Source organism: Saimiri boliviensis, chromosome 8, assembly GCF_048565385.1.
Source record: "Saimiri boliviensis isolate mSaiBol1 chromosome 8, mSaiBol1.pri, whole genome shotgun sequence".
NCBI lineage: Eukaryota > Metazoa > Chordata > Mammalia > Primates > Cebidae > Saimiri > Saimiri boliviensis.
Genome location: NC_133456.1, coordinates 129,081,090 through 129,104,583, shown reverse-complemented (window position 1 = coordinate 129,104,583; position 23,494 = coordinate 129,081,090). Strand labels below are relative to the sequence as shown.

Below are 23,494 nucleotides of genomic sequence, written 5' to 3'. Positions count from 1 at the left end.
TACCCTCTAGTGCCAAACAGCTGTATCCAAAAGCACCTTTTGATTATTTAACTTCTTTTCCTTGAATTCTCTAAGGCCATCCTAAAGGAGATGTCATTATGTATTCTGCAGTCCCTCTGAGTGGTATGGCTTCAGATAAGAAGTTCTAACACTTTGCAAGACAGAAGAAGTGTGAAGGGTAGCAGCACTGGGTTGTCAGGAATGCATGCTGGCATTCACAATAGTCATTGGCGCTATTCTCCACATATTTTCAGTTCATTTTTTATCAACGCATTCTGACTGTTCCATCCCACCTACTTAAATGTTTGCATGGCCACGTGACTTTTTTTTTTTTTTTTTTTTGCCATTGGAGGTTAGAAGACATAATATGTGACTTCTTCAGGAGAAATCTCCAAGAAACACTATCCAGCATGCTTTTTGTCTTTTCTAGAGCAATGGGGATCTTACTGATGGTACCTCCTTCAGCCTCGATTCCTGTGTTAGGACGACACAGCACAGAGCGACCACTCACCTGACCCATGATGAGATGCAAATAAATGAGGAAGAAGATTTTTGAGCCACTGAAACTAGGAGGTTGTTTGTCACCGTGGTTTAACCAGCCCCCACTGACTGATGCAGGGCTGAAGAATGAGTCAGAACTGGGTCTGGACATGTGAAGTGCACTCCTCCAGGCTAAGTAAAGTTCAAGTCTTGTTGCAAAGGTAACAGTGAGCACGATGTGTTATTAGCATGAGTGTGGGATACATAAGGTATGTCAGGTGAGAATAATGAGAGACTCAACGTTAAAAGACAGTGCCAGTTTGGACTGTGGAGAGATTCCAATGTCCTCCTTAGCATTTGAGACTGTGATGGCTGAACAAACTCATTAAGATCCCTAAATGAAGGCTTGGGATAAACATCCGAGGGTGTCTAATATACCAATTATTCATCCTAGAATGGGCAGAGTCCTTGACCCCATTCTAGGGAGACTTCCAAAAGGAAAAAGACCTGCATTTCTCCAACAACCCACACTGAGAGACTTTCCTGCACTTCTGAGCTGTGGCTAACACTCCTCACCTTTCATTCTGTCCTCAGTGTTTTGGGGAAACACCTTTAACTCTCTCTGACTTACAGGTTAACAAGTGGCCCTTATAATTCCCTCCAGAAATAGAAAAGACTAATGATGAGGGAGTCTGAGCTCACAGCAGCAAGCGGGCATGTGTGCTCAGCAGCCACGTGGCTCATCTGCTAGATTGCTACATACGATGTTCTGCAATATTGCTTAACACAACGGGACTCTCTCGCGACTCAGAAGGTTTAATTCCTCACCTGCTTCTTTTTCTGCCCTCTTGGGCTCCTAAAATGAAAAGACCTTTAGGCTGATACAGTGAGTCAAAGGAGTGCCAACCGTATCACAGCAAAATAAAGATCCCTAAAAAATCCCTGGCCTAAGATGACAGCCTTGGCTGGGTAAGTCTGAATGTGCTCACAGTGGACATGGGAGCGTGAAGGTGGTCAAAATGTTCACGTTAAAGAACTTCCGCACAGACTGCAAGAAAAGAGGGAGGAATGGAGATGGCAGCACGAGTCCCTAAAATAATAGCAGATGTTTTGAGATCAGTTATATTCTTTCCGACAAAAATTAGAGACAGAAACCAAAGTTTAGCCTGAAGCGACAATTAACTGGGCAATGAGCCAGAGGCACATGTGGCGTAGACAGATTTAAGTGTTCTCCCTTATATTAATATAAATACTAAATTGATGTCATATAAATATAAACACTTGGGTCTACAGTAGTTTTAAAGATCTCACAAATGGGTTTGACTTTTTTTTTTTTTTTGAGACGGAGTTTCACTCTTGTTACCCAGGCTGGAGTGCAATGGCACGATCTCGACTCACTGCAACCTCCGCCTCCTGGATTCAAACAATTCTGCCTCTGCCTCCCTAGTAGCTGGGACTACAGGTGTACGCCACCATGCCCAGCTAATTTTTTTTATTTTTAGTAGAGATGGGGTTTCACCATGTTGACCAGGATGGTCTTGATCTCTTGACCTCGTGATCCACCCGCCTTGGCCTCCCAAAGTGCTGGGATTACAGGATTGAGCCACCGCGCCCAGCCTGGGTTTGGCTTTTGAAGGTTAGCACTGATGGTCCAGAGAGTTCATTTCATTCCAGAGAGAGAAAGAGAAGAATTTCTTGGGTCCCTTCAGGAAGGCATCTGGCTTTGCCTCTCCTTGTATGTTTGAACTATGCATACGGCAGAAGAAGACAGAATTTCACAGATTTAAGGTGTGAAAAGTCCCTGGGTGCTTTAAGAAGCCTGGAATTCTTGGAAAAATAAGTTTGTCGAGACAAAATAAGTTGGAGAAGGTTGTTATTGAAGTGAAGCAGAATTGCTGTTAGTAATCTGCTTATTATCCTCACCCTCACCCCCTTAACCTCTAACCCTAAACACTAACCCTACCCCAATCTCTCATCCTACTCTTTAACCCTGACCCTTGACCCTTGATCCCAACCCCAAAACCCCAACACTGACCCTAAACTTAACCCCTAACCCTACCACTAACCTTAACCCTTTACATCTGCCCAGATTCTCCAGAAGAAGCAGGGACCCTTGGCTCCCAGCTGTGCACCACTGCATCTGGCACAGGACTCTGTAGCAGTCCCCAAAGAGGCACCTGAAAGTCCACTGTGCCAGCCATGCAGTGGAAGCCCAGGGTGTATTCCCACCTCCAGAACCAGGGCCCAGTGCCTGCATCACGCTGATCATGGATGAGGTGAGCTGGGATACCCAAAGTCTTCATAAGACCAAGGCTCTCTCATACCTCTGTTATACTGGACTGAGCACAGAAAGTCAACACCAAGACAAAACTATGCCAAATTACATGGTTTATTATGCCAGCGACCACGGAGGACTCACGTCTCTCTAACCTGTGGCAATGAAAGGAGGGTGACAAGACCTTTCTATGCCCACCTTTGGGGGTGAGAGTGTGGGGCAGGGGTGGAGGTGAAGGGATTCAGACATTCTGAGGGCCAGAGGACTTGTTGTCACTTTGATTGTTACCTAAGTGGCTTACAGAAGTCAAGATAAGCATTAGTTTGCACATTGTCTGAGTTAAGGTAGAAATAACAGATCTTACTCACTTATTACAAGCCTCAGGAGTCAGGATGGAATTAGATGGGGATGCTTATTCTGGTTATTACCGGTAAGCAAAGACTAGCAACTCTGGCAGTTACTGATAAGCAGCTTTACCGTTTGCATTTTGCAAAGTAAACTAGCAGCTGTATTTACAGAGGCCAAGGCCCACAGTCACTGTGAGGAGAATGGGGCAGCCTTTACAACTTATTTTTGAAAATCAGCTTTATCTTTTATACAATGGTGTTGTTTAGGCTCTAATTCTAGGCCACCACACCTCCTGTCACAGAGCGAGACGCAGACCCAGCAGCACGGCACACCCCCTCCTTCCCTCCGCGACAGCTCGGCAACCTTCCAAGTAAGTGGCCTTCCCTGATGACACTCCAAGCACAAAGCACTGGACTTTCACACAGTGAGGCTGCACACATTATTCTGTGTAGATGCCCACTTAGGCCACTGGGAGAAAGGCTGGTAGAGGGACCCTCATGTTGCCCTGTGGTATGCATGCTCTGGTTTGTACGACTGCAAGCCATTTATGAGAAACTCGAGCTGAAACACTACTTGTTTCCAACGTTTTGTCGGCAGAGGATTTACAATGTATGCTCCCAAACAAGCTAGCCACAGAGCACACTGACTACTTCCCCTCTTAAGTCGCTCTGAGGGCCTCCGCATCAGTCCTAGAATTGGAAGATTGGTGGAGAAGAACTGGGATGTTGAGGGGTACTGGATACTTGCTGGACACCAGCCTCCCCTCACCTAAGCTTACAGACAACCCAGATCCTGCCTGATAAATCAGACATTTTAACACACACAGCTGTCGATAGCAGGACTTACAGATGCAAAACTATAAGGCAAAGGATTGTCTCAACTCCTTGGTGTCTCAAGGAACTAAAACACTGCCTAGCACAGGTGCACCATCAGCCTTATCACTAAATACTCCTCTATATTTTATTCATCTTTGATTGTGGAAGTGATGTGATAAACACAATGGACTAATGATCTTTGAGATCTCTTCACGGGATCCTATCTGGGGGACCTCCAGATCTGCCAACACAGAGAAGGCATCCATAGACATGTGCAGGACAGAGGCCAGATAAAACTGTCTCTCAGCCTCAAAGTGGCCTGGCAGTCACAGGAACGCCCACGTGGGGTCTGGCCCATACAAGGAGTCAGGCTTTCAGCTTGAGGCACCCCACTGCACCTACAAAACCAAGTTGTGCCTAACAAAGAAGAATCAGCCAGCCTACTCTCCCTAATGAAAGATTCTCCCCGGGGCCCAAAAACTTGGGGGTAACGCCTCCCTCCTCAGGCTTGGTCCCAAGGTACAAGACCACATGCACCAGCAGCATGGGTCAGCAAGTGATTAGAAGCCAGAAAAGGGCAGGCCGGAAGACAAGGAGCCCCTGAAGATCAGGATAGAGGCCGTCTAGGTACCACGAAGCAGTTACATCAGACTGGAACACGTCCCATTTACAGGAGACTAGAAAACCCCAGCCTCACCCTCACTTGGGGGCTGACACTGTTTTAGGCCTCAGCCCATCTGCAGCCAGGCGCTCATGAAAACAGCATGTTGCTCCACACCACTTCAAGCTGTTTGCTGGCGCTCTCAGGGTTCGAACCAATAATAGAGCATTGAGCCTAATATCCCAGGTGGTAATCCAAGAGCGATATCTGTGTGACACCCCTCCTCCTCCACCCTCCATATCCAAGCGACACCCCTCCTCCTCCACCATCCGTATCCAAGTGACACCCCTCCTCCTCCACCCTCCATATCCAAGCGACACCCCTCCTCCTCCACCCTCCATATCCAAGCGACACCCCTCCTCCTCCACCCTCCATATCCAAGCGATCACCAAGGATACAAGCCGGCCAAGCAAGGTAGCTCACACCTGTAAGCCCAGTACTTTAGGCAGCTGAGGCATGTGGATCACCTGACGTCAAGAGTTCGAGACTGCTCTGGCCAACACTGGAAAACACTGTCTCTACTAGAAATTCAAAAATCAGCCAGGCGTGGTGGCAGGTGCTTGTGATCCCAGCTACTCGGGAGGCTGAGGCAGGAGAATCACTTGAACCTGGGAGTCACAGGAGGCAGTGATTTGAGATCACACCATTTCCCTCCAGCCTAGGCAACAGAGCAAGACTCTGTCTCAAAAAAAAAAAAAAAAAAAAGAAAAGAAAAGAAAGAAAGAAAACAAAAGAATTAGTATAGTTTTGTCACCAGCAAAGGGGTCTTGTCCCAGACCCCAACAACAGGATTTTGAATCTCACACGAAATGGAATTTATGGTGACCTGCAGAGTCTAGTGACATTAAGAAAGTTTATTAGCCACTACTAAGTGACAGAGCAGGGAGTTATCAGAAAGCAAGAGGAGGAACGCACCTGTTTCAAAGAAAAGAAATTTTTTTTTGAGATGGAGTTTTATTCTAGTCACAATGACACGATCTCAGCTCCCTACAACCTCTGCTTCTTGGGTTTAAGAACTCTTCTGCCTCAACCTCCCAAGTAGCTGGGATTACAGGTGTGCACCACCACACCCGGCTAATTTTTTTGTATTTCTATTCCATTTTAATTTATTTTTGTTATTTAATTTATTTTATTCCATCCCCATAGAGACTGCCAAAAATTGCCAATGCTGACTACATTTCCAGTCATCATGGCGGGGTATTGGGAAAAGTTTTCAATTAGCAATAATCGCTCCTTGGATAAACCTCATTGGCTACGATACTGCCACTGTGCAAAGCTATATTTTTGTATTTTTAGTAGAGACTGGGTTTCACCATGTTGGCCATGCTGCTGTCCAACTCCTGGCCTCAAGTGATCTGCCCTCCTTGTCCTCCCAGAGTGCTGGGATTAAGTAATCACACCTGTGATGCCAGCACATTAACGTACAAATAGGATTACTTAATGTTTGTTTATATGGGTTATTAAGAACAGTGTTGTCTCTTATAAAGGATTGTGATCAGTTTGTGTCAGGCTATTAGTATTGTTAGTTTTCTCTGTCACTATTGATTTTAACAATAATTTGTGAGTGTACTATTATCTTTAAAGTAAAACTTATTTTTAAATTAAGAATGCTTTTTGCTTAAAGTATTGGTATATATTTATAAGTTTTGGGTTTTTATTTAGTTATTAACTTGTTCCTGCAACCATAAATATTTTATAACCAAAGGTGCTCAATCCCTAAATATATAATCCAACAAATTTAACGTGTGTGTGTGTGTGTGTGTGTGTGTGAGAGAGAGAGAGAGAGAGAGAGTGAGTCTCACTCTGTCTCCCAGGCTTGAGTGCAGTGGTGTGATCATGGCTGGCTCACTGCGGCCTCAAACTCCTGGGCTCAAGCGATCCTCCCACCTCAGCCTCCTGGGTAGCTGGGACCACAGGCACGAGCCACCACGCCAGCTAATTTTTATATTTTTTGCAGACATGGGGATCGGATCTCGCTATTTTCCCAGACTGGTCTTGAACTCCTGATCTCAAGTGATCCTCTCACCTTGGCCTTCCAGAGTGCTGGGATGACACTCGTGAGCCCTGCACCCTGCCCAGATTTAGCTTTTTCTAAAGCTTTTATTTAAAATAAAGTCACTGTGGTTAAGATGCCTCTGACGGTTTTGCATTTTAAGTGCAAAGACTATGTTGAGTGAATTTTTCCATCAGTTGTAAAACGTGCATCCATGTTTATCTCATTCCTATGGTTTCCAGTTAATTGTCCCTTCTTCCTTTTTGGAAACACACAGGCTAGTGGGCTCCATGTCAGTTTGCATTTCCAGAAGGAGGGCGCTGAACACTCTGCTCTCCGACTTCAAGTGGTGCAGCGGGACGGCCACCAGAGGGCGCGCGGCCTCGGCCAGCGCTGTGAGCCTCCTGCCTGGGTGTGGTTGCTACTTCACCTCAGGATACCAGGTTTTGTTATTCTAACTAAGCTATTGTATAAACTCACTAAAGAAAACTTATCCAACCCTATTAATCCTAAATCCTTTCCTCACTCCTCCTTTTGCTCCTTAAAAAACAGCTCTCAAAGCAGCTCCCTCCCTAGCTCTCCCCAACCTGTCTCAACACTTTTTCATTCTATACTGCTAAAGTCCAGGGTTGTGTGGTCAGGATTCTCACGTAGGAGCCAGGCCCATGGCCTGCAGCCTTTTTATCCAAACAACTTAACTTCACAGTCCTGGGCAGGCCCTCATGACAGCTCAGCAGCAGCTGCTGCCCTGATACTCTTAGAATCCCTCAAAATCACAGGCTCCGCCCCACTTACCCTCTAGCTGTCACCCCCTCCAAAGTTTTGTCTTTACACCTCACACACTTACCTTCAGCCCCTCGCCTTCTCTAGCTTTAAGCAGTCACCCCTACTGCTTAAACCACACCTCAAAAAGTCTGTTTCTGTTATTCCTAACGGAGCCCAAATTCACGGCACTCATTTACCTTTACATGCCCTGCTTTTCTTTAAGTTGCCGGTTTACACGTTTCCTCCAGGCAATTACAGCTGACATTTCACTCTTCATCTGGCTCCCGTTCTCTTCTCAAACACAATCTTGTTAATGAAAGTGAGCAATTGCTTATAGATACCTCACGCTTCCTCACACACCATGAAAACAAAAGCTCTCCCTCCACAGTTACCCCACCGAGCCCTGTAACAGCAGCAGCCCTTGCTGGTTCCCTTGGCTTTCGGGTTCAAAGCTCCAGAAAAAATGTTGTCTTTATGTAAAGCAGCCTGGCCTTGTATTTAATGCCATCAATAAATGAAGAGACAGAACCCAAAAGCGCACGAATCAGGCAAATGGTTATTCTGGATCTGGCTGGATGGGCTGGACACTGCCTAACTGGAGTCACGGCTCCTCCCAATCCTTACTCCTTTAAACCCATCTTTCTTCTTCTCCTGTTCAGACCCTATATCTTCTGTTTAGTCTCCCAATTCATACAAAACCGCATCCAGGCGATCACAAGTCGGCAGATGCTGCTCTGGACGACCCACAGAACCGGGCAGTGCCTCTAAGTCCCCCAGCAGCTTAAGCATTCGTAAGGCAGAACGTATTGTCCAGACCTTCCTTATTTGCACACCTGTCCTGTTCCCATTTCCAGCCTGTCTCCCCCGCTCAAAAAAAAAATATTTTATGTGCCCCCACAGTCCCCTGTCAGGCACGTCTGCTCACCCCCTCTTCTCTAATTCTTTCTCTCTATATATAAAAAGACAGGTATGTCAGGTCTCCATGTGCAAGCCTGAAGTCCTGCCGGCCTGGGCTGATCGTCTCCCACCCCCCACCTGCATTTGTCATTGTCTCTCAGTGCCCAGCGGAGCTTCCCCAGACAAGCACCTCACCCAACCCTGCCATCTCAACTGTTCTTACGATAATGTGAATGCCTCTCACCCATCCTGTCATCTTAACTGCTCTTCTGCCTCACACCCAGCCGCCACTGTAACTGAACTTGTGGTCATGTACACTCCTTGCCCCTACCCCACCGCTGTAACTGATCTTACTGTGACTTTCCACTGCCCACCCCAAACCTGTAAAACCAACTCCCATCCCACTGTCCTTTGCTAACGCTCTTTTCAGCCATAGCCGACCTGCACCCAGGTGAATAAACAGCTACATTGCCCACACAAAGCCTGTCTGGGGAGTCTCTTCATTCGAAGTGGGAATTTTCTTTTTTTTTTTTTTAAGGCGGAGTTTCACTCTTGTTACCCAGGCTAGAGTGCAATGGCGCGATCTCGGCTCACCGCAAACTCTGCCTCCTGGGTTCAGGCAATTCTCCTGCCTCAGCCTCCTGAGTATCTGGGATTACAGGCACGTGCCACCATGCCCAGCTAATTTTTTGTACTTTTAGTAGAGATGAGGTTTCACCATGTTGACCAGGATGGTCTCGATCTCTTGACCTCGTGATCCACCTGCCTCGGCCTCCCAAAGTGCTGGGATTACAGGCGTGAGCCACCGCGCCCAGCACAAAGCGAGAATTTTCAACACCCGGGAAGCAGAAGTTTCAGTGAGCCGAGATCGCTCCACGGCACTCCAGCCTGGACAACAGAGTGAGATTCCATCTCAAAAATAAAAATAAAAGACAAAGGTTATGAGGCTAGCGAAGACTGTGACCAAGCACATGACCCAAGCTTTGTCAGCAGGAGCTGAATTGGAACTAGGTTCTCATGTTCACAGGGTGCTATGACGGCCTCCTGATTAAAGATCCAAAGTGTGACTGGCACTTCCATTAACAGGTACAGATGTTTGTCTGCAATCTATGTATGAGCATTTTCATGCATCAAATCTTGCCAGGAGTCTCTCATATTATCTTTTATTATAGTCACAAAATTCTGTGCTCTTCAGTATAAATACTTGCCCTTTTATAATTGAACACTGGGGATGCAAGTGATTTTCCACACAGCCAGCAGCTAAAATATTCCAAATGTGGTTTTCACCATGCGTTGGGATTTACTCGGGGTGGCTGGCAAAATAGAAGGAAAATATTAGGAAAAGTTAGAAATTTATAGTCTCAAACCTTTTGGCAGGCCAAAAGGTTTTAATGGAATCGGCTAAAGGCAACCAGTTCTTTACGCTAAAATTTTAGCGTAAAATTTGTAAAAGTCATAGGTTGAAAGATAGGGACAATCAAGCTTCCCCAGTGGCCTGTTTACCCACATCCCTTTGTCTCTATTCTAACTGTTCACTCATGTAAACCCTATGCTGAACAGCCCTCTCAGCAGGAGGTCAAAGGGAAATTACACGTGAAGGGTGTTTTCTCTGGGCCCAAAACCAAAAGCTTTTATCATTCAAAACCACTCTTTCAACCATGTTAATTATCTACCAAGTGTGTTAACTTAAAACTTCTGTTATTCAGTCTATACCAAATAAACGTAAGAAGGTACAGAGAGTCACAGCCGGGTTTGCTAAAACCTCCCTCTAAAGAAAGTGAACAAACATCCCCACCCCATTCGAAATCACTGTACTGGTTGTGAGTGCATTCATTCATCTGTGCCTAAGTCAGGGTCTGCAAACCAAACCTCCACAGGTAGTGTGGCTGTTTTATTGTTTGAATTCATGTTGCGTGACGTGAGCATGCATCTCTCCCAGCTTCACTCCCACTTGAGAGGCAGCTGGGCTAACAATACCACCAGAAGCAAGTCTCGAAGGAGAAGAAAACACATGGCAGGATGTGACATTCTGAAGTGCCAGAACTTTGGGGGAACTAAAGTTTCTGAAGGTGGCAGTTTGTGTCTCCATCTCCATGGGGTCCAGAATTTGCTGCATAGCAGGAGGTGACAGGGAGCCACTGGATTTTTGGGTGACGTTAATACTGAACGTGTGCCTGCTCTAAGCTCTGAAAGTCACACCCTCCCTGGATATTTCTTTTTTCTTTTGAGATGGAGTCTTGCTGTTGCCCAGGCCGAAGTGCAGTGGTGCAATCTCAGCTCACTGCAACCTCCACCACCTGGGTTCAAATGATTCTCCTGCCTCAACCCCCTGAATAGCTGGGACTACAGCGACATACCACCACACCAGCTAACTTTTGTATTTTTAGTAGAGATGGGCTTTCACCATGTTGTCCAGGCTGGTCTTGAACTCCTGACCTCGTGACCCACCCACCTCAGCCTCCCAAAGTGCTGGGATTACAGGTATGAGCCAATGTCAGACCTTTTTTTCTTTTCTTTTCTTTTCTTTTTTTAAGATAGAGTCTTGCTATGTCACCCAGGCTGGAGTGCAGTGGCATGATCTCAGCTCAATGCTGCAACCTCTACCTCCTGTGTTCAAGCAATTCTCCTGCCTCAGCCTCCTGAGTAGCTGGGACTATGTGTGCCACTATTCCTGGCTAATTTTTGTATTTTTAGTAGAGACAGGGTTTCACCATGTTGGCCGGGCTAGTCTCAAACTCCTGACCTCAGGTAAACCACCTGCATCAGCCTCCCAAGGTGCTGGGACTACAGGCTTGAGCCACCATACCTGGCCCTTCCCTGCATCTCAATGTCCACAAATATTATACATCATCTGCTTAACTGTCTAGGATTTTCAACTAATTGTCCAATGTCTAGATGAAGGTGCTTTCAAATATTTATAATAGATCAGGATGTGGACTAGGATGTTTTATCAATTAATTGGTAGATTCCAAAAATGTAAATCTTTGAATCTGAAATAGGGCTGGAGAACTTAGCAAGGTAATATCAATTCCACATGAGCCTTTGAAGATCAGTTGTGCCATCTGCCTCACAGGAAGCATTGGCATGTGACATTTCCTTACTAACATGGACTTTAATTTTATTTAGCTACTGTTCTTTTGATTGATGATTTGAAAACCATTTTGTCTTTCGAAAAACCATACTAGCCAGGCACGGTGGCTGACGACTGTAATCCCAGCACTTTCAGAGGTCGAGGAAGGTGAATCACGAAGTCAGGAATTCGAGACCAGCCCAACCAACATGGCGAAACCCTGTCTCTACTACAAATACAAAAATTAGCTGGACGTGGTGGTGGATGCCTGTAATCCCAGCCACTAAGGAGGTTGAGGCAGGAGAATTGCTTGAACCCATGAGGCAGAGGTTGCAGTGAGCCAAGATTGTGCCACTGCACTCCAGCCTGGGTGACAGAGCAAGATGCTGTCTCAAAAAAAACAAAAAAACAAAAAACAAAAAAAAAAGACTACCCATTCTACTGGCCAGGTGCAGGGGCTCAGGCTTGTAATTCCAGCACTCTGGGAGGCTAGCAGGAGGACTGCTTGAGACCGGGAATTCAAGACCAGCCTGGGCAACATGGCAGAACCCGTCTCTACAAAAAAAAAAAAAAGAAAGAAAATGAGCCGGGTGTGGTGGCACACATCTGTACTTCCAGCTACTCGATAGCTTGGGGCGGGAGGATTGCTTGAGCCTGGGAGGTCGAGGCTGCAGTAAGCAGTGATTGCACCACCGCACTCCATCCTGGGCAGTGGAGTGAGACCCTGTCTCAAAAAAGAAAAACACCCAAACCCCTCCAAAAGCATAGAACTGCCTTTCCTGTTAGATACGTCCACTGCTGTACATATTGCTCAGTTGTGATGACACGTTCCTCGTGTTGCATTTTGGATTCCCTGAGGTGCGGCCTATGGTGTGGCCCCAGACTCAGGAAACCCCTGAAGGAGGGAAGCACACCAGCTGCTGTAGCTGCATTGCCTGTCCACATGGGGTTTCCAGCCAGACAGGTGAGCACCTGCAGCGATGCCCTCCCATCCACACCTGTCATCCTTCCTGTCCTGATTCCAGGTGAGGGCAGAGGGCCTCAGAATTACAGATAAGTCATCTTTTTTTTTTGGAGATGTAGTTTCTCTCCTGTCACCTAGGCGGGAGTACAATGGTGTGACCTCGGCTTACTGCAACCTCTGCCTCTCAGGTTCAAGTGATTCTCCTGCCTCAGCCTCCCAAGTAGCTGGGATCACAGAAATGTACCACCACGCCCAGCTAATTTGGTATGTTTTTTTGGGGGGGAGTTTCTCCACATTGGTCAGGCTGGTCTTGAACTCCTGACCTCAGGTGCTCCGCCCATCTGGGCCTCCCAAAGTGCTGGGATTACAGGTGTGAGCCACCACACCTGGCTACAATTAACTTTTTTGGACCTAATCAAAAGCTTGCAGGGAACAGAGGAACACTTGATTAATATAATCCAGTTGAGGCTGGGCACGGTGGCTCATGTCTGGAATCCCCACACTTTGGGGGGCCGAGGCAGGCAGATCACAAGGTGAGGAGATTGAGACCAGCCTGACCAACACGGTGAAACCCCGTCTCTACTAAAAATACAAAAATTAGCCAGGCGTGGTGCCACATACCTATAATCCCAGCTACTCAGGAGGCTGAGGCAGGAGAATCACTTGAAAACCTGGGAGGTGGAGGTTGGGGTGAGCCAAGATCACGCCACTGCCTGGGCAACACAGCAAGACTCCATCAAAAAAAAAAAAAAAAAAAAAAAAGATAATCCAGTTGGATCTCAGAACAAACAGCTTTGTGGCATTTTAACTCATCCTGGTCCCTCTCCCACTGCCTAGACTGTGGTGGCCTGAGGGTAACAGACCACACACCCAGCACAGATTCCAAGAAGGGGCCTTATTTGCAACTGCGGACAGGGGTATGGCTCTCACCTGACTGGACATTCTCCCAGTGCCGAGGTACTACCTGGAGGACATTTGTAGGAAACTATTTACAACAAATTTGTTAGTCTCTGCTGCCTGGGGCCACGAGAGCAGATGAGGCAAAAAATAGAGGAGCCAAACATCATAGGAGGAAAGGCCGGGGAATAAAACGCTCTGGGAAATGAAGGCTTGGAACCTACAAGACCAGAGTGGTGCAGGAGCTTGGAAGAGGCCGGCGAGGGCCCTGCACTCACTTTGGGCTGGCCTTCCAGCTCTGCACAAGCAGGACATGAAAGTGAAGGCAGAGAAAACCTGTTTCACAATGGAAGGGCTGACCCCACAGGCACTCAGACCCCTTCTACAAACTTGGGAGGGTGTTGTGGGCTTTTGTTGTTGTTGTTGTTTTGGTTCCAGATGTTTCAAGACATTCATGTCCTATCACTAGCTGACCACCAGGCTAAAAGAACAGGAGGAGATGGCCACTCATCACAGTCAGAAAAGTCATTAAATAAATAACCACTGCAACAAACAGCAAGAACACACCCCGGGGAGGAGGGAGACTCCTATTTCCAGAGTGGCCACATTATAATATTCTAAACACACAGTTTAAAACAAAATAAAACAGGTAGGGCGTGGTGGCTCACGCCTGTGATCTCAGCCCTTTGGGAGGCTGAGGCAGGCAGCTCACCTGAGGTCAGGAGTTCGAGACCAGCCTGGCCAACATGGCGAAACCGTTGAAGTATTTCAGTTCGAGATTAAAATAACACTAAGACAAAAGTATGCCAAATTGTAGGATCTTTATTGCTGGTGGCCAAGGAGGACTCACGTCTCTCCAACCCGTGGCTTCGAAATGAGGATGTCAAGACATTTTTATACCCATAAAACCATCTTGGGAGTGGGGGTGAGGAGCGGGGATGGGGATGAAGGGCTTCAGACATTCCGAGGGCTAGTGGATTCTGTAAATCACCTCCTGTACGGAGATGAGGGTGGGGGGCTCTGGACATTCCAAGGGCCAGGGGACTTCTGTCACTCCGATTGTTACTTAAGTGGTTTACAGAAGTCAAGATAAGTGTTAGTTTATACATTGTGAATTACAGACCTTAGTTACTTATTACAAGTGGCAGAAGCCAAGATGGCATGGGTTACGACTGCTTGCCTGTCACATTAGGGTCACAGAAAGCAGTCACTGATAAGCAAAAGGTAAGCAGCTTTACACAGTGGTCATTTTTCAGAGCAAGCTAACTATTCTTATTTACAGAAGCCAAGGCCAGTAGTCATTGTGGGAGAATGGGGCAGCCATTACAACTTAATTTTGGAAAACAGCCTTTTCTTGTATAAGATAGCATTGCTCAGGTTCTAACTCTAGGCCAGCTATAGCACACCCTGTCTCTACTAAAAGTACAAAACTTGTCCAGGTGTGGTGGCGCATGCTTGTGATCCCAGCACTTAGAAGGCTAAAGAAGGAGAAATGTTTAAACCCAGAAGGCGGAGGTCGCAGTGAACAAAGATTGCACCACAGCACTCCAGCCTGGGTGACAGAGTGAGACTCCATCTCAAAAAAAAAAAAAGAAAAAGAAAATAGGTCAGTCAAAATTATTCAGCCGGACCAGGCACAGTGGCTTAGATCTATAATCCCAGCACTTTGGGAGGCTAAGGTGGGTGGGTCATCTGAGATCAGGAGTTCAAGACCAGCCTGGCCAACATGATGAAACCCCATCTGCACTAAAAATACAAAAAATTAGTTGGGTGTGGTGGCGCACCTGTAATTCCAGCTACTTGGGAGGCTGAGTAAGGAGAATCACTTGAACCCAGGAGACAGTGGTTGCACTGAGCCAAGATCATGCCACTGTACACTACAATCCAGCCTGAGTGACACAGTGAGATTCTGACTCAAAAAATAAAATAAATAAAAATAATAAAAATGAAAATACAAAAATTAGCCAAGTGTTGTGGTACACACCTGCAATTCCAGCTACTGGGGAGGCTCAGACAGGAGAATTGCTTTAACTCAGGAAGTGGAGGTTGCAGTGAGCTGAGATCGAACCACTGCACTCCAGCCTGGGCAACAGAGCCAGACTCTGTCTCAAAAAAAAAAAAAAAAAGAGAGAAAAAGATGATTTAGCATGAATGGGCTCGGGGACTCACGCCTGTAATCCCAGCACTTTGGGAGGCCAAGGCGGAAGGATTGCTTGAGCCCAGGCATTCTAGACCAGCCTAGGCAACATGGTGAAACCCTATTTCTAAAAAAAAAAAAAAAAAAAAAAATGTAAAAACAAGCCAGATGTGGTAATGTATGCCTGTAGTCCCAGCTACTTGGAAGGCAGAGATGATTGGAGCCCCGGAGTTCAAGTCCTGGGCAAGATAGCAAGACCCTCATCACTAAAAGAAAAAAAAAAATTAAAGGCAAAAAAAAAAAAAAAGACAGTGACAGCCAGGCGCGGTGGCTCACGCCTGTAATCAGAGCATTTTGGGAGGCTGAGACAGGTGGATCACGAGGTCAAGAGATCGAGACCATCCTGGACAACATGGTGAAACCCCGTCTCTACTAAAAATACAAAAATTAGCTGGGCATGGTGGCGCACGCCTGTAGTCCCAGCTACTCGGGAGGCTGAGGCAGGAGAATTACTTGAACCCAGGAGACGGAGGTTGTGGTGAGCCAAGATTGCACCATTGCACTCCAGCCTGGGTAACAAGAGTGAAACTCCATCTCAAAAAAAAAAAAAGAAGACTGTGACAAGGACCTGAAAAAGGAAGACATAACCTAGGCAACCCTAAACAAAATGACAGAGGGCCTTCCTTATCAGTAATTACACTGACTATAAATAGATTAAACACTCCAGCTGAAAGTCAGAGATTCGTTAAATGCCTTAATTCAATAAAAAGATTAACATATGCTGGAAAAAAAAACACAAAAAATAAAAAGTCAGAGATCTGGCAGGGCATGGTGGCATACACCTATAATCCCAGCAGTTTGGGAGGCCACAGAGGGTGGATCACTTGAGCTAAGGAGTTCAAGACCAGCCTGGGCAACATGGCAAAACCCTGTTTCTACAAAAAAAAAAAAAAAAAAAAAAAAAAAAAAAAAACATAAATAAACACCAGTCCTAGCCACTCAGGAGGCTGAGGTGGGAAGATGGCTTGGCTGGGAGTCCAAGGCTGCAGGGAGCTGAGATCACCGTCCTTCAGCCTGGGTGACAAAGTGAGCCTCTGTCTCGAAAAAATCAGAGACTGGATGATACATAAAAAACACGGCCCAATTTTATGTGAGGTATAAGAGACTTACTTTACAGCCAGAGACGTAAACAGGTTGAAAGTACAAGATTGGAAAAAAAAATTCCATGCAAACAGTAACGAAAAGAGAGCCAGAATAGCTATATTAATATCAGACAAAATGGACATCAAGACAAAAATTGTTGAGACAAAACTCATTTGTATCATTCTATGATGATTAAAGGGTCAATCTATCAAAAAGATATAGCAATTATAAAGGTAAATGTAGTAAACCACAAAACTCCAAAATACAAAAAGCAAAAATGGACAGAACGTTACAACATGAACTTCCAAAACACAAGAATGCACTAACTGTGTTCAATCAGTAAAAACATACAAAAACAATTTTGTTTTTATTCTTTTCACTTATCCTCTTTTTTCTTTTTTTCTTTTATTTTTTTTCCTATAGTTTTGAGCAAAACAAAAACAATTTTTGTATTTTTAGTAAAGATGAGATTTCTCTATGTTGATCAGGTTGGTCTCCAACTCCTGGCCTCAAGTGATCTTCCCACCTCGGCCTCCCAAAGTGCTGGGATTACAAGTGTGAACCATCACGTCTGGCCAATTTTTTTTTTTTAAGTCAGAGTCTCACTTTCTCACTCAGACTGGAGTGGAATGGCACCATCTCGGCTCACTGTAGTCTCTGCCTCCCAGGTTCAACTGATTCTCTGCCTCAGCCTTCTGAGCATCTGGGATTAGAGGCATGCACCACTACACCTAGCTAATTTTTGTATTTTAAGTAGAGATGGGTTTTCACCATGTTGGCTGGGCTGGTCTCCAACTCCTGACCTCAGGTGATCTGCCCACCTCAGCCTCCCAAAGTGCTAGGATTACAGGTGTGAACCATATTGCACAGCACACCCCCCACCCCCAAATTTTTTTAATTAGAAAAAGAATCCAGGCACAGTGGCTCACGCCTGTAATCCCAGCACTTTGGGAGGCCAAGGTGGGCAGATCACCTGAGGTTAGTAGTTTGAGACCAGCCTGGCCAACATGGAGAAACCCCCTCTTTAGTAAAAAATACAAAATCAGCCAGGCACGTTGGTGGGCACCTGTAGTCCCAGCTACTCAGGAGGCAGAGGCAGGGGAATCGCTTGAACTCAGGAGGCAGAGGTTGCGGTAAGCCAAGATCACACCATTGCACTCCAGTCTGGGCAACAAGAGCAAAACTCCATCTCAAAAATAAATACATAAATTAGAAAAAGAAAAAGAAGGCAGACACCAAAGACCACATAGTGCATGATTCTGTTTATATGAAACATTGAGAACAGGCAAATCTACAGACAGAAAATAGGATAGTGGCAGTTGCCAGGGGCTGGAGGAGGAGTGACAGCTAATGGGTACAAGGGTTCTTTGTTTCCTTTCCTTTCCTTTTTTTTGAGACAGGGTCTCACTCAGTCACCCAGCCTGGGGTAGGCACAATCTTGGCTCACTGAAACCTCTAATTCCTGAGTTCAAGTGATGCTCCCCCCTCAGCCTCCCCAGTAGCTGGGACTGCAGGTGCACACCACCAGGCCTGGCTAATTTTTTTTTTTCTTTGAGATGGAGTTTCACTCTTGTTGCCCAGGCTGGACTGCAATGACACAATCTCAGCTCACCACAACCTCCACCTCCCAGGCTCAAGCAGTTCTCCTGCCTCAGTCTCCCAAGTAGCTGGAGTTACAGGCACCTGCAACCATGCCTGGCTAATTTTGTATTTTTAGTGGAAACGGTTTCACCATATTCGTCAGGCTGGTCTTGAACTCCTGGTCTCAAGTGATCTGCTCTCCTAGCCTCCTAAAACGCTGGAATTACAGGCATGAGCCACCATGCCTGGCCATTTCTGTGTCACCCCCCCCCCAGGCCAGCCTCTGCATGTTTGGGCTTGATGAGGCTGTGGCTGTCCACCTGGCTGCCTGTCATCTTTATTCTCTGTGTCTCCTTGATTTTTCACAACTGCCCATAATTTCATTTTCTTTTCTTTCTTTTGTTTTTTTCTTGAGATGGAGTTTTGCTCTGTCACCCAGGCTGAAGTGCAATGGCATGATCTCGGCTCATTGCAACCTCTGCCTCCCATGTTCGAGCAATTTTCCTGCCTCAGCCTCCCAAGTAGCTGGGACTACAGACACATGCCACCATGTCGAACTAAGTTTTGTATTTTTAGTAAGATAGGGTTTCATCATGTTGGTCAGGCTGGTCTCAAACTCCTGACCTCAGGTGATCCACCCACCTCGACCTCCCAAAGTGCTGGGATTACAGGCATAAGCCACAGTGCCCAGCCTCAGTTTTTAAACTCAGCCTGAGTGGGCTTCTCTCGCTAGCAGCTAAGAGCTCTGACCCCTACAGCCTTCTCCCACCCAGCAGGAGGTGTTTAGATGTTTCTGGATCTAAAATCCAAGTGTCTAAGCCTACCAGTAGTTCTAAATGCAGATGGTCACACAATTTTTTGACTTTACAATGGCACAAAAATGAACACATTCAGTAGAAACTGTGCTTCCAGTACCGATACAATCTGTCCGTTTTTCACGGTTAGTATAGTATTCAATAAATTGCATGAGGGCCAGGCACAGTGGCTCATACCCTTAATCCCAGTACTTCAGAAGCCTAAGGTGGGAGGATTGCTGGAACCCAGGAGTTTGAGACAAGCCTGGGAACATAGTGAAGCCCAGGAGATTGAGGCTGCAGTGAGCTATAGTTATGCCACTGCACTCCAACCTGGGTAACAGAGCAGGACCTCATCTCTTAAAAAATTAAAAATTTTGGCTTATGCCTGTAATCCCAGCACTTTGGGAGGCTGAGGTGGCTGGATCACGATGAGGTCAGGAGTTCAAGACCAGCATGACCAACACGGTGAAACCCCATCTCTACAAAAAATACAAAAATTAGCTGGGTGTGGTAGGGTGCCTGTAGTCCCAGCTACCCGGTAGGCTGAGGTAAGAGAATCGCTTGAACCCGGGAGGCAGAGGTTGCAGGTAGTGAGCCAAGATGGAATCACTGCACTGCAGCCTGGGCAACAGAGCCAGACTCCACCTCCAAAAATAAAAATAAAAATAAATAGAACAGGTAGAGTAGCTCATGCCTGTAATCCCAGCACTTTAGGAGACTGATATAGGCAGACTACCTGAGGTCAAAAGGTCGCGACCAACCTGGCCAACATGGTGAAACCCAATCTCTACTAAAAATACAAAATTTATCCAGTGCTCATGCCTGTAATGCCAGCCGCTCTGGAGGCTGAGGCAGGAGAATCACTGGAACCTGATAGGCAGAGGTTGCAGTGAGCCAAGACTGCACCACTGCACTCCAGCCTGGATGACAGTGTGAGACTCTGTCTCAAAAAATAAATGAATGCATTTTCAACTTAAGATATTTTCACTTTTTTTTTTTTTTTCAGAGACAGGATCTCTCTGTGTTGCCCAGGCTGGTCTTGAACTCCTGGGATCAAGCAATCTTTCGACATTGACCTCCCAAAGTGCTGGGATTACAGACATGAGCTACTGCATTTGGCTGCTATTACCAATTTATAACAGATTTATGGGGACATGACCCCATCATGAGTCAAGGAGCATCTGTAATCATACTGAAAATGGGGGTGGCTTGTGTGAGGATATGGGGGAGTGTCAAAACACAAGGGAACCAGGGCCTGCAGGGGGACACCATAGCCTGCCTCTGGCTCAAACTCAGGGCTCCCTCCTCTTTGTCTCCTGCTGCAGGACAGACGTCAGGCTTGCAGCTCTGCAAATCCACGTTGTCTGCACTGCAGGACTTCAAATCCACAGCTGGGGGTTGTGGATGATGTTGGAGCAGGAGCAGGGTAGAAGGGACACATCAGGGGTTGCACCTGCAGCCACAATGGCAGAGCAAGTTCGTTTTCTTTTTTCTTTCTTTTTTTTTTTTTTTTTTTTTTTTGAGATGAAGTTTCGCTCTTGTTGCCCAGGCTGGAGTGCAATGGCATGACCTCGGCTCACCGCAACCTCAGCGTCCCATATTCAAGTGATTCTCCTGCATCACTCTCCTGAGTAACCGGGATTATAGGCATGCATTAGCAAGCGTGGCTAATTTTGTATTTTTAGTAGAGATGGTTTCACCATGTTGGCCAGCTGGTCTCAAACTCCTGACCTCAAATGGTCCACCTGCCTCCGCCTCCCAAACTGCTGGAATTACAGGTATGAGCCACCGCGCCTGGCCCTAGTTTCTCTGACCTGCCTGCTGGCTCGGTACAGCCTCAGCTTCTCTTCCCCCAACCCCTAGGTGATAGTGAGCAACCCCCACTCCCTGAGGTTCTAGGCCACCTTCCATGAGAGCCGTTACAAGTTACGTGGAAACACCAGATACAATCTGGTGAGCTATGTCCCCACCAAACCTTACCGCATGTCCCCGAGAGCTCCCTCTTTCTTCTTCCCTTACCAGCTTAAAGAGCTGAGGAATTTCCAGACAACATAGCCCCTAGCCCTGCCCTGTGGTGGGAAGATGATCAGGCAGCCATCACCTACACACCTTACTTCATTAAAGTGTCACACAGGTCAGGCGTATGTGAGCCTGTAACCCCAGCACTTTGGGAGGCTGAGGCAGGCGGATCACAAGGTCAAGAGTTTGGGACCTACCTGACCAACATGGAGAAACCCCATCTCTACTAAAAATAAAAAAATCAGCAGGCCGTGGTGGCATGTCCCTATAATCTGAGCTACTCAATAGGCTGAGGTAGGAGAATCACTTGAATCCGGGAGGCAGAGGTTACAGTGAGCTGAGATTGTACCACTGCACTCCAGCCTGGGTGATAGAGTAAGATCCCATCTCGATCAATCAATCAATCAAATAAGTAAGTAAGTATCACATGGGAGATTCCTGCATGGCATGACAGGGAGGAGCCTAACCCAGCCTGAGGCAGGGATGGAGATCTGAGTTAGCAAACTGAAGCATAAGGACTTAGTGGGGGCAATTTCCATGGGGCAGGGGCCTAACCAGCTGCAAGTCAGCAACAGCAAACTTCTTTGACCAGGCTCATCACATCTAGATGAGTGAGAAAAACAATCACTCCTCACTGTGTGTCCCCAGAACTCTGGGAGCAAGTGAGTGGGAGCCATCATACTGGGGCCATTGTTTCTGTGAGCTTCCAGAAGCCTTTCACAGGCAGTGGGATTAGAATGCAGCAGGGCTTGGCTGAGGGCAGTGGCTCACACTTGGAATCCCAGCACTTTGGGAGGCCAAGGTGGGTGGATGGCCTAGGCTCAGGAGTTGGAGACCAGCCTGGCCAACATGGTGAATCCCCAGCTCTACTAAAAATACAAAAATGAGCCAGGTGTGGCAGCACTCACCTGTGGTCCCAGCTACTCAGGCGGATGAAACAGAAGAATCTCTTGAACCTGGGAGGTGGAGGTTGCAGTGAACCAAGATTGCATCACTGCACTCCAGGAGCGAGTGACAGAGCAAGACTCCATCTCAAAAAAAAAAAAAAAAAAAAGGTAGGAGCAGGGGACAGAGTCGGGCTAAGTGGCTTCCAGGTTTACCTCTCCTCCAACACCCCATCTCTCCCACAGTCCTGAGTTGGGGGATGCCCATGGTGTTCCCCAGGTGCACTTGGGATTTTCTTTCCTGACCCCACAGGATATTTACCTAAAACAGAAGCAGCACTGAGGCAGGACCGACCCAACTTCACTTCCAGGTATGCTGACTCCTGGACAGAGGTGGGGACTGGGCTGCCTATGGGAAGTTCCTTAGCAGGAGCAGAGAGAAACAGGGCTGAGATCACAACCCCAGCTGAAGAACAGTAAAACAGGATGATTAAAACACTTTACAAGAGCCAGGTGATGTGGCTCGCACCTGTAATCCCAGCACTCTGGGAGGCTGAGGTGGGCGGATCACCTGAGGCCAGGAGTTTGCGACCAGCCTGGCCAACATGGTAAAACCCTGTCTCTACTAAAAATACAAAAATGAGCCATGTGTGGTGGCCAGTGCCTGTAATCTCAGCTACTCAGGAGGCCGAGGCATGAGAATGGCTTGAACCTGGGAGGAGGAGGTTGCAGTGAGGCCTGATCATGCCACTGCACTCTAGCCTGGGTGACACAGTGAGACTCCATATCAACAACAATGACAAAACACTTTACAAATGGTGGTCCCTCAAAACACTTACACACAGCATTACCATTTGCTCTAACAAAGCCACAGCCATCCATTCCAAAAGAATAGAAAGCAGGAACTCAGGGAGGTATTTGCACACCTGTGCTCACAGCGGTGCTATTCATAACAGCCAAAAGGCAAAATCAACCGACGGGTCCACCATTAGATGAAAAGATAAACACAGTGTGATCCATCCGCACAGCAGAATATGACTCAGACTTAAGAAGGAAGGGAGGCCGGGCGAGGTGGCTCACGCCTGTAATCCCAGCACTCTGGGAAGTCACGGTGGGTAGAGACTCTGTCCCGAAAAAACAAATACATACAAATAAAGAGAAATAACAAAGGAAGTGAGAATATATTGTGAGTGACTAATAAGTAAGGAATGAAAGCATTCTCAGCTGCTGATAGCATTACTACCAACCAGTTCAGTTATGTTCCTTTTCCCAGCTGGGAAGACCTGCACTTGTCCCCCAGGGCTCACCTTTCTGTACACCAGACAAGTGAAGGTCGACTGCAGCCTCATCTGCAGCACCTTGAGCCAGTACGCGTTCTGCTGCTTAAACAGCGTTTGCAGGCAGGCCGAGAGGAACATCAGCACTGCAAGGAGGTAGCGCTTCCAGGCCGGAGGCTTGGGAATCACCAATAAACTCCAGGAAAAGGCTTGCAGGGGAAGGAGGGAGAAGGTACAGCTGGTGAGAGGAGGTGCCCATGTGTGTTGCTTTTGCGCAAACCAGGCCAGGTGTGAGGGATGAGTCAGCTTTTTCACAATCATGATCTCGGTTATGTCCCCCACTGTCCATGCTTCTTTTCAATCTTACTGCAGCTCCTCAAAATCAAGAGATGGTGTTTTTCTTCCCCCTTGTTATGGGCTAAATTGTGTCCTCCCAAAATTTGTAGGTCGAAGCCCCAACCCCCGGTATGTCTGAATGTGACTGTATTTGG

The 23,494-nt window shown here is 46.9% G+C and overlaps 1 non-coding gene and 1 pseudogene across 1 annotated transcript; both read right to left on the bottom strand.

Moving 5' to 3' along the window:
* Positions 1-23,494, bottom strand: part of LOC141585497 (phospholipid phosphatase 2-like) — a 133,020-nt pseudogene that overhangs the window by 38,305 nt on the left and 71,221 nt on the right.
* Positions 5,717-5,857, bottom strand: LOC141585499 (U4 spliceosomal RNA). The gene has a single exon (XR_012519052.1). It is a non-coding gene; the product is annotated as a U4 spliceosomal RNA (small nuclear RNA).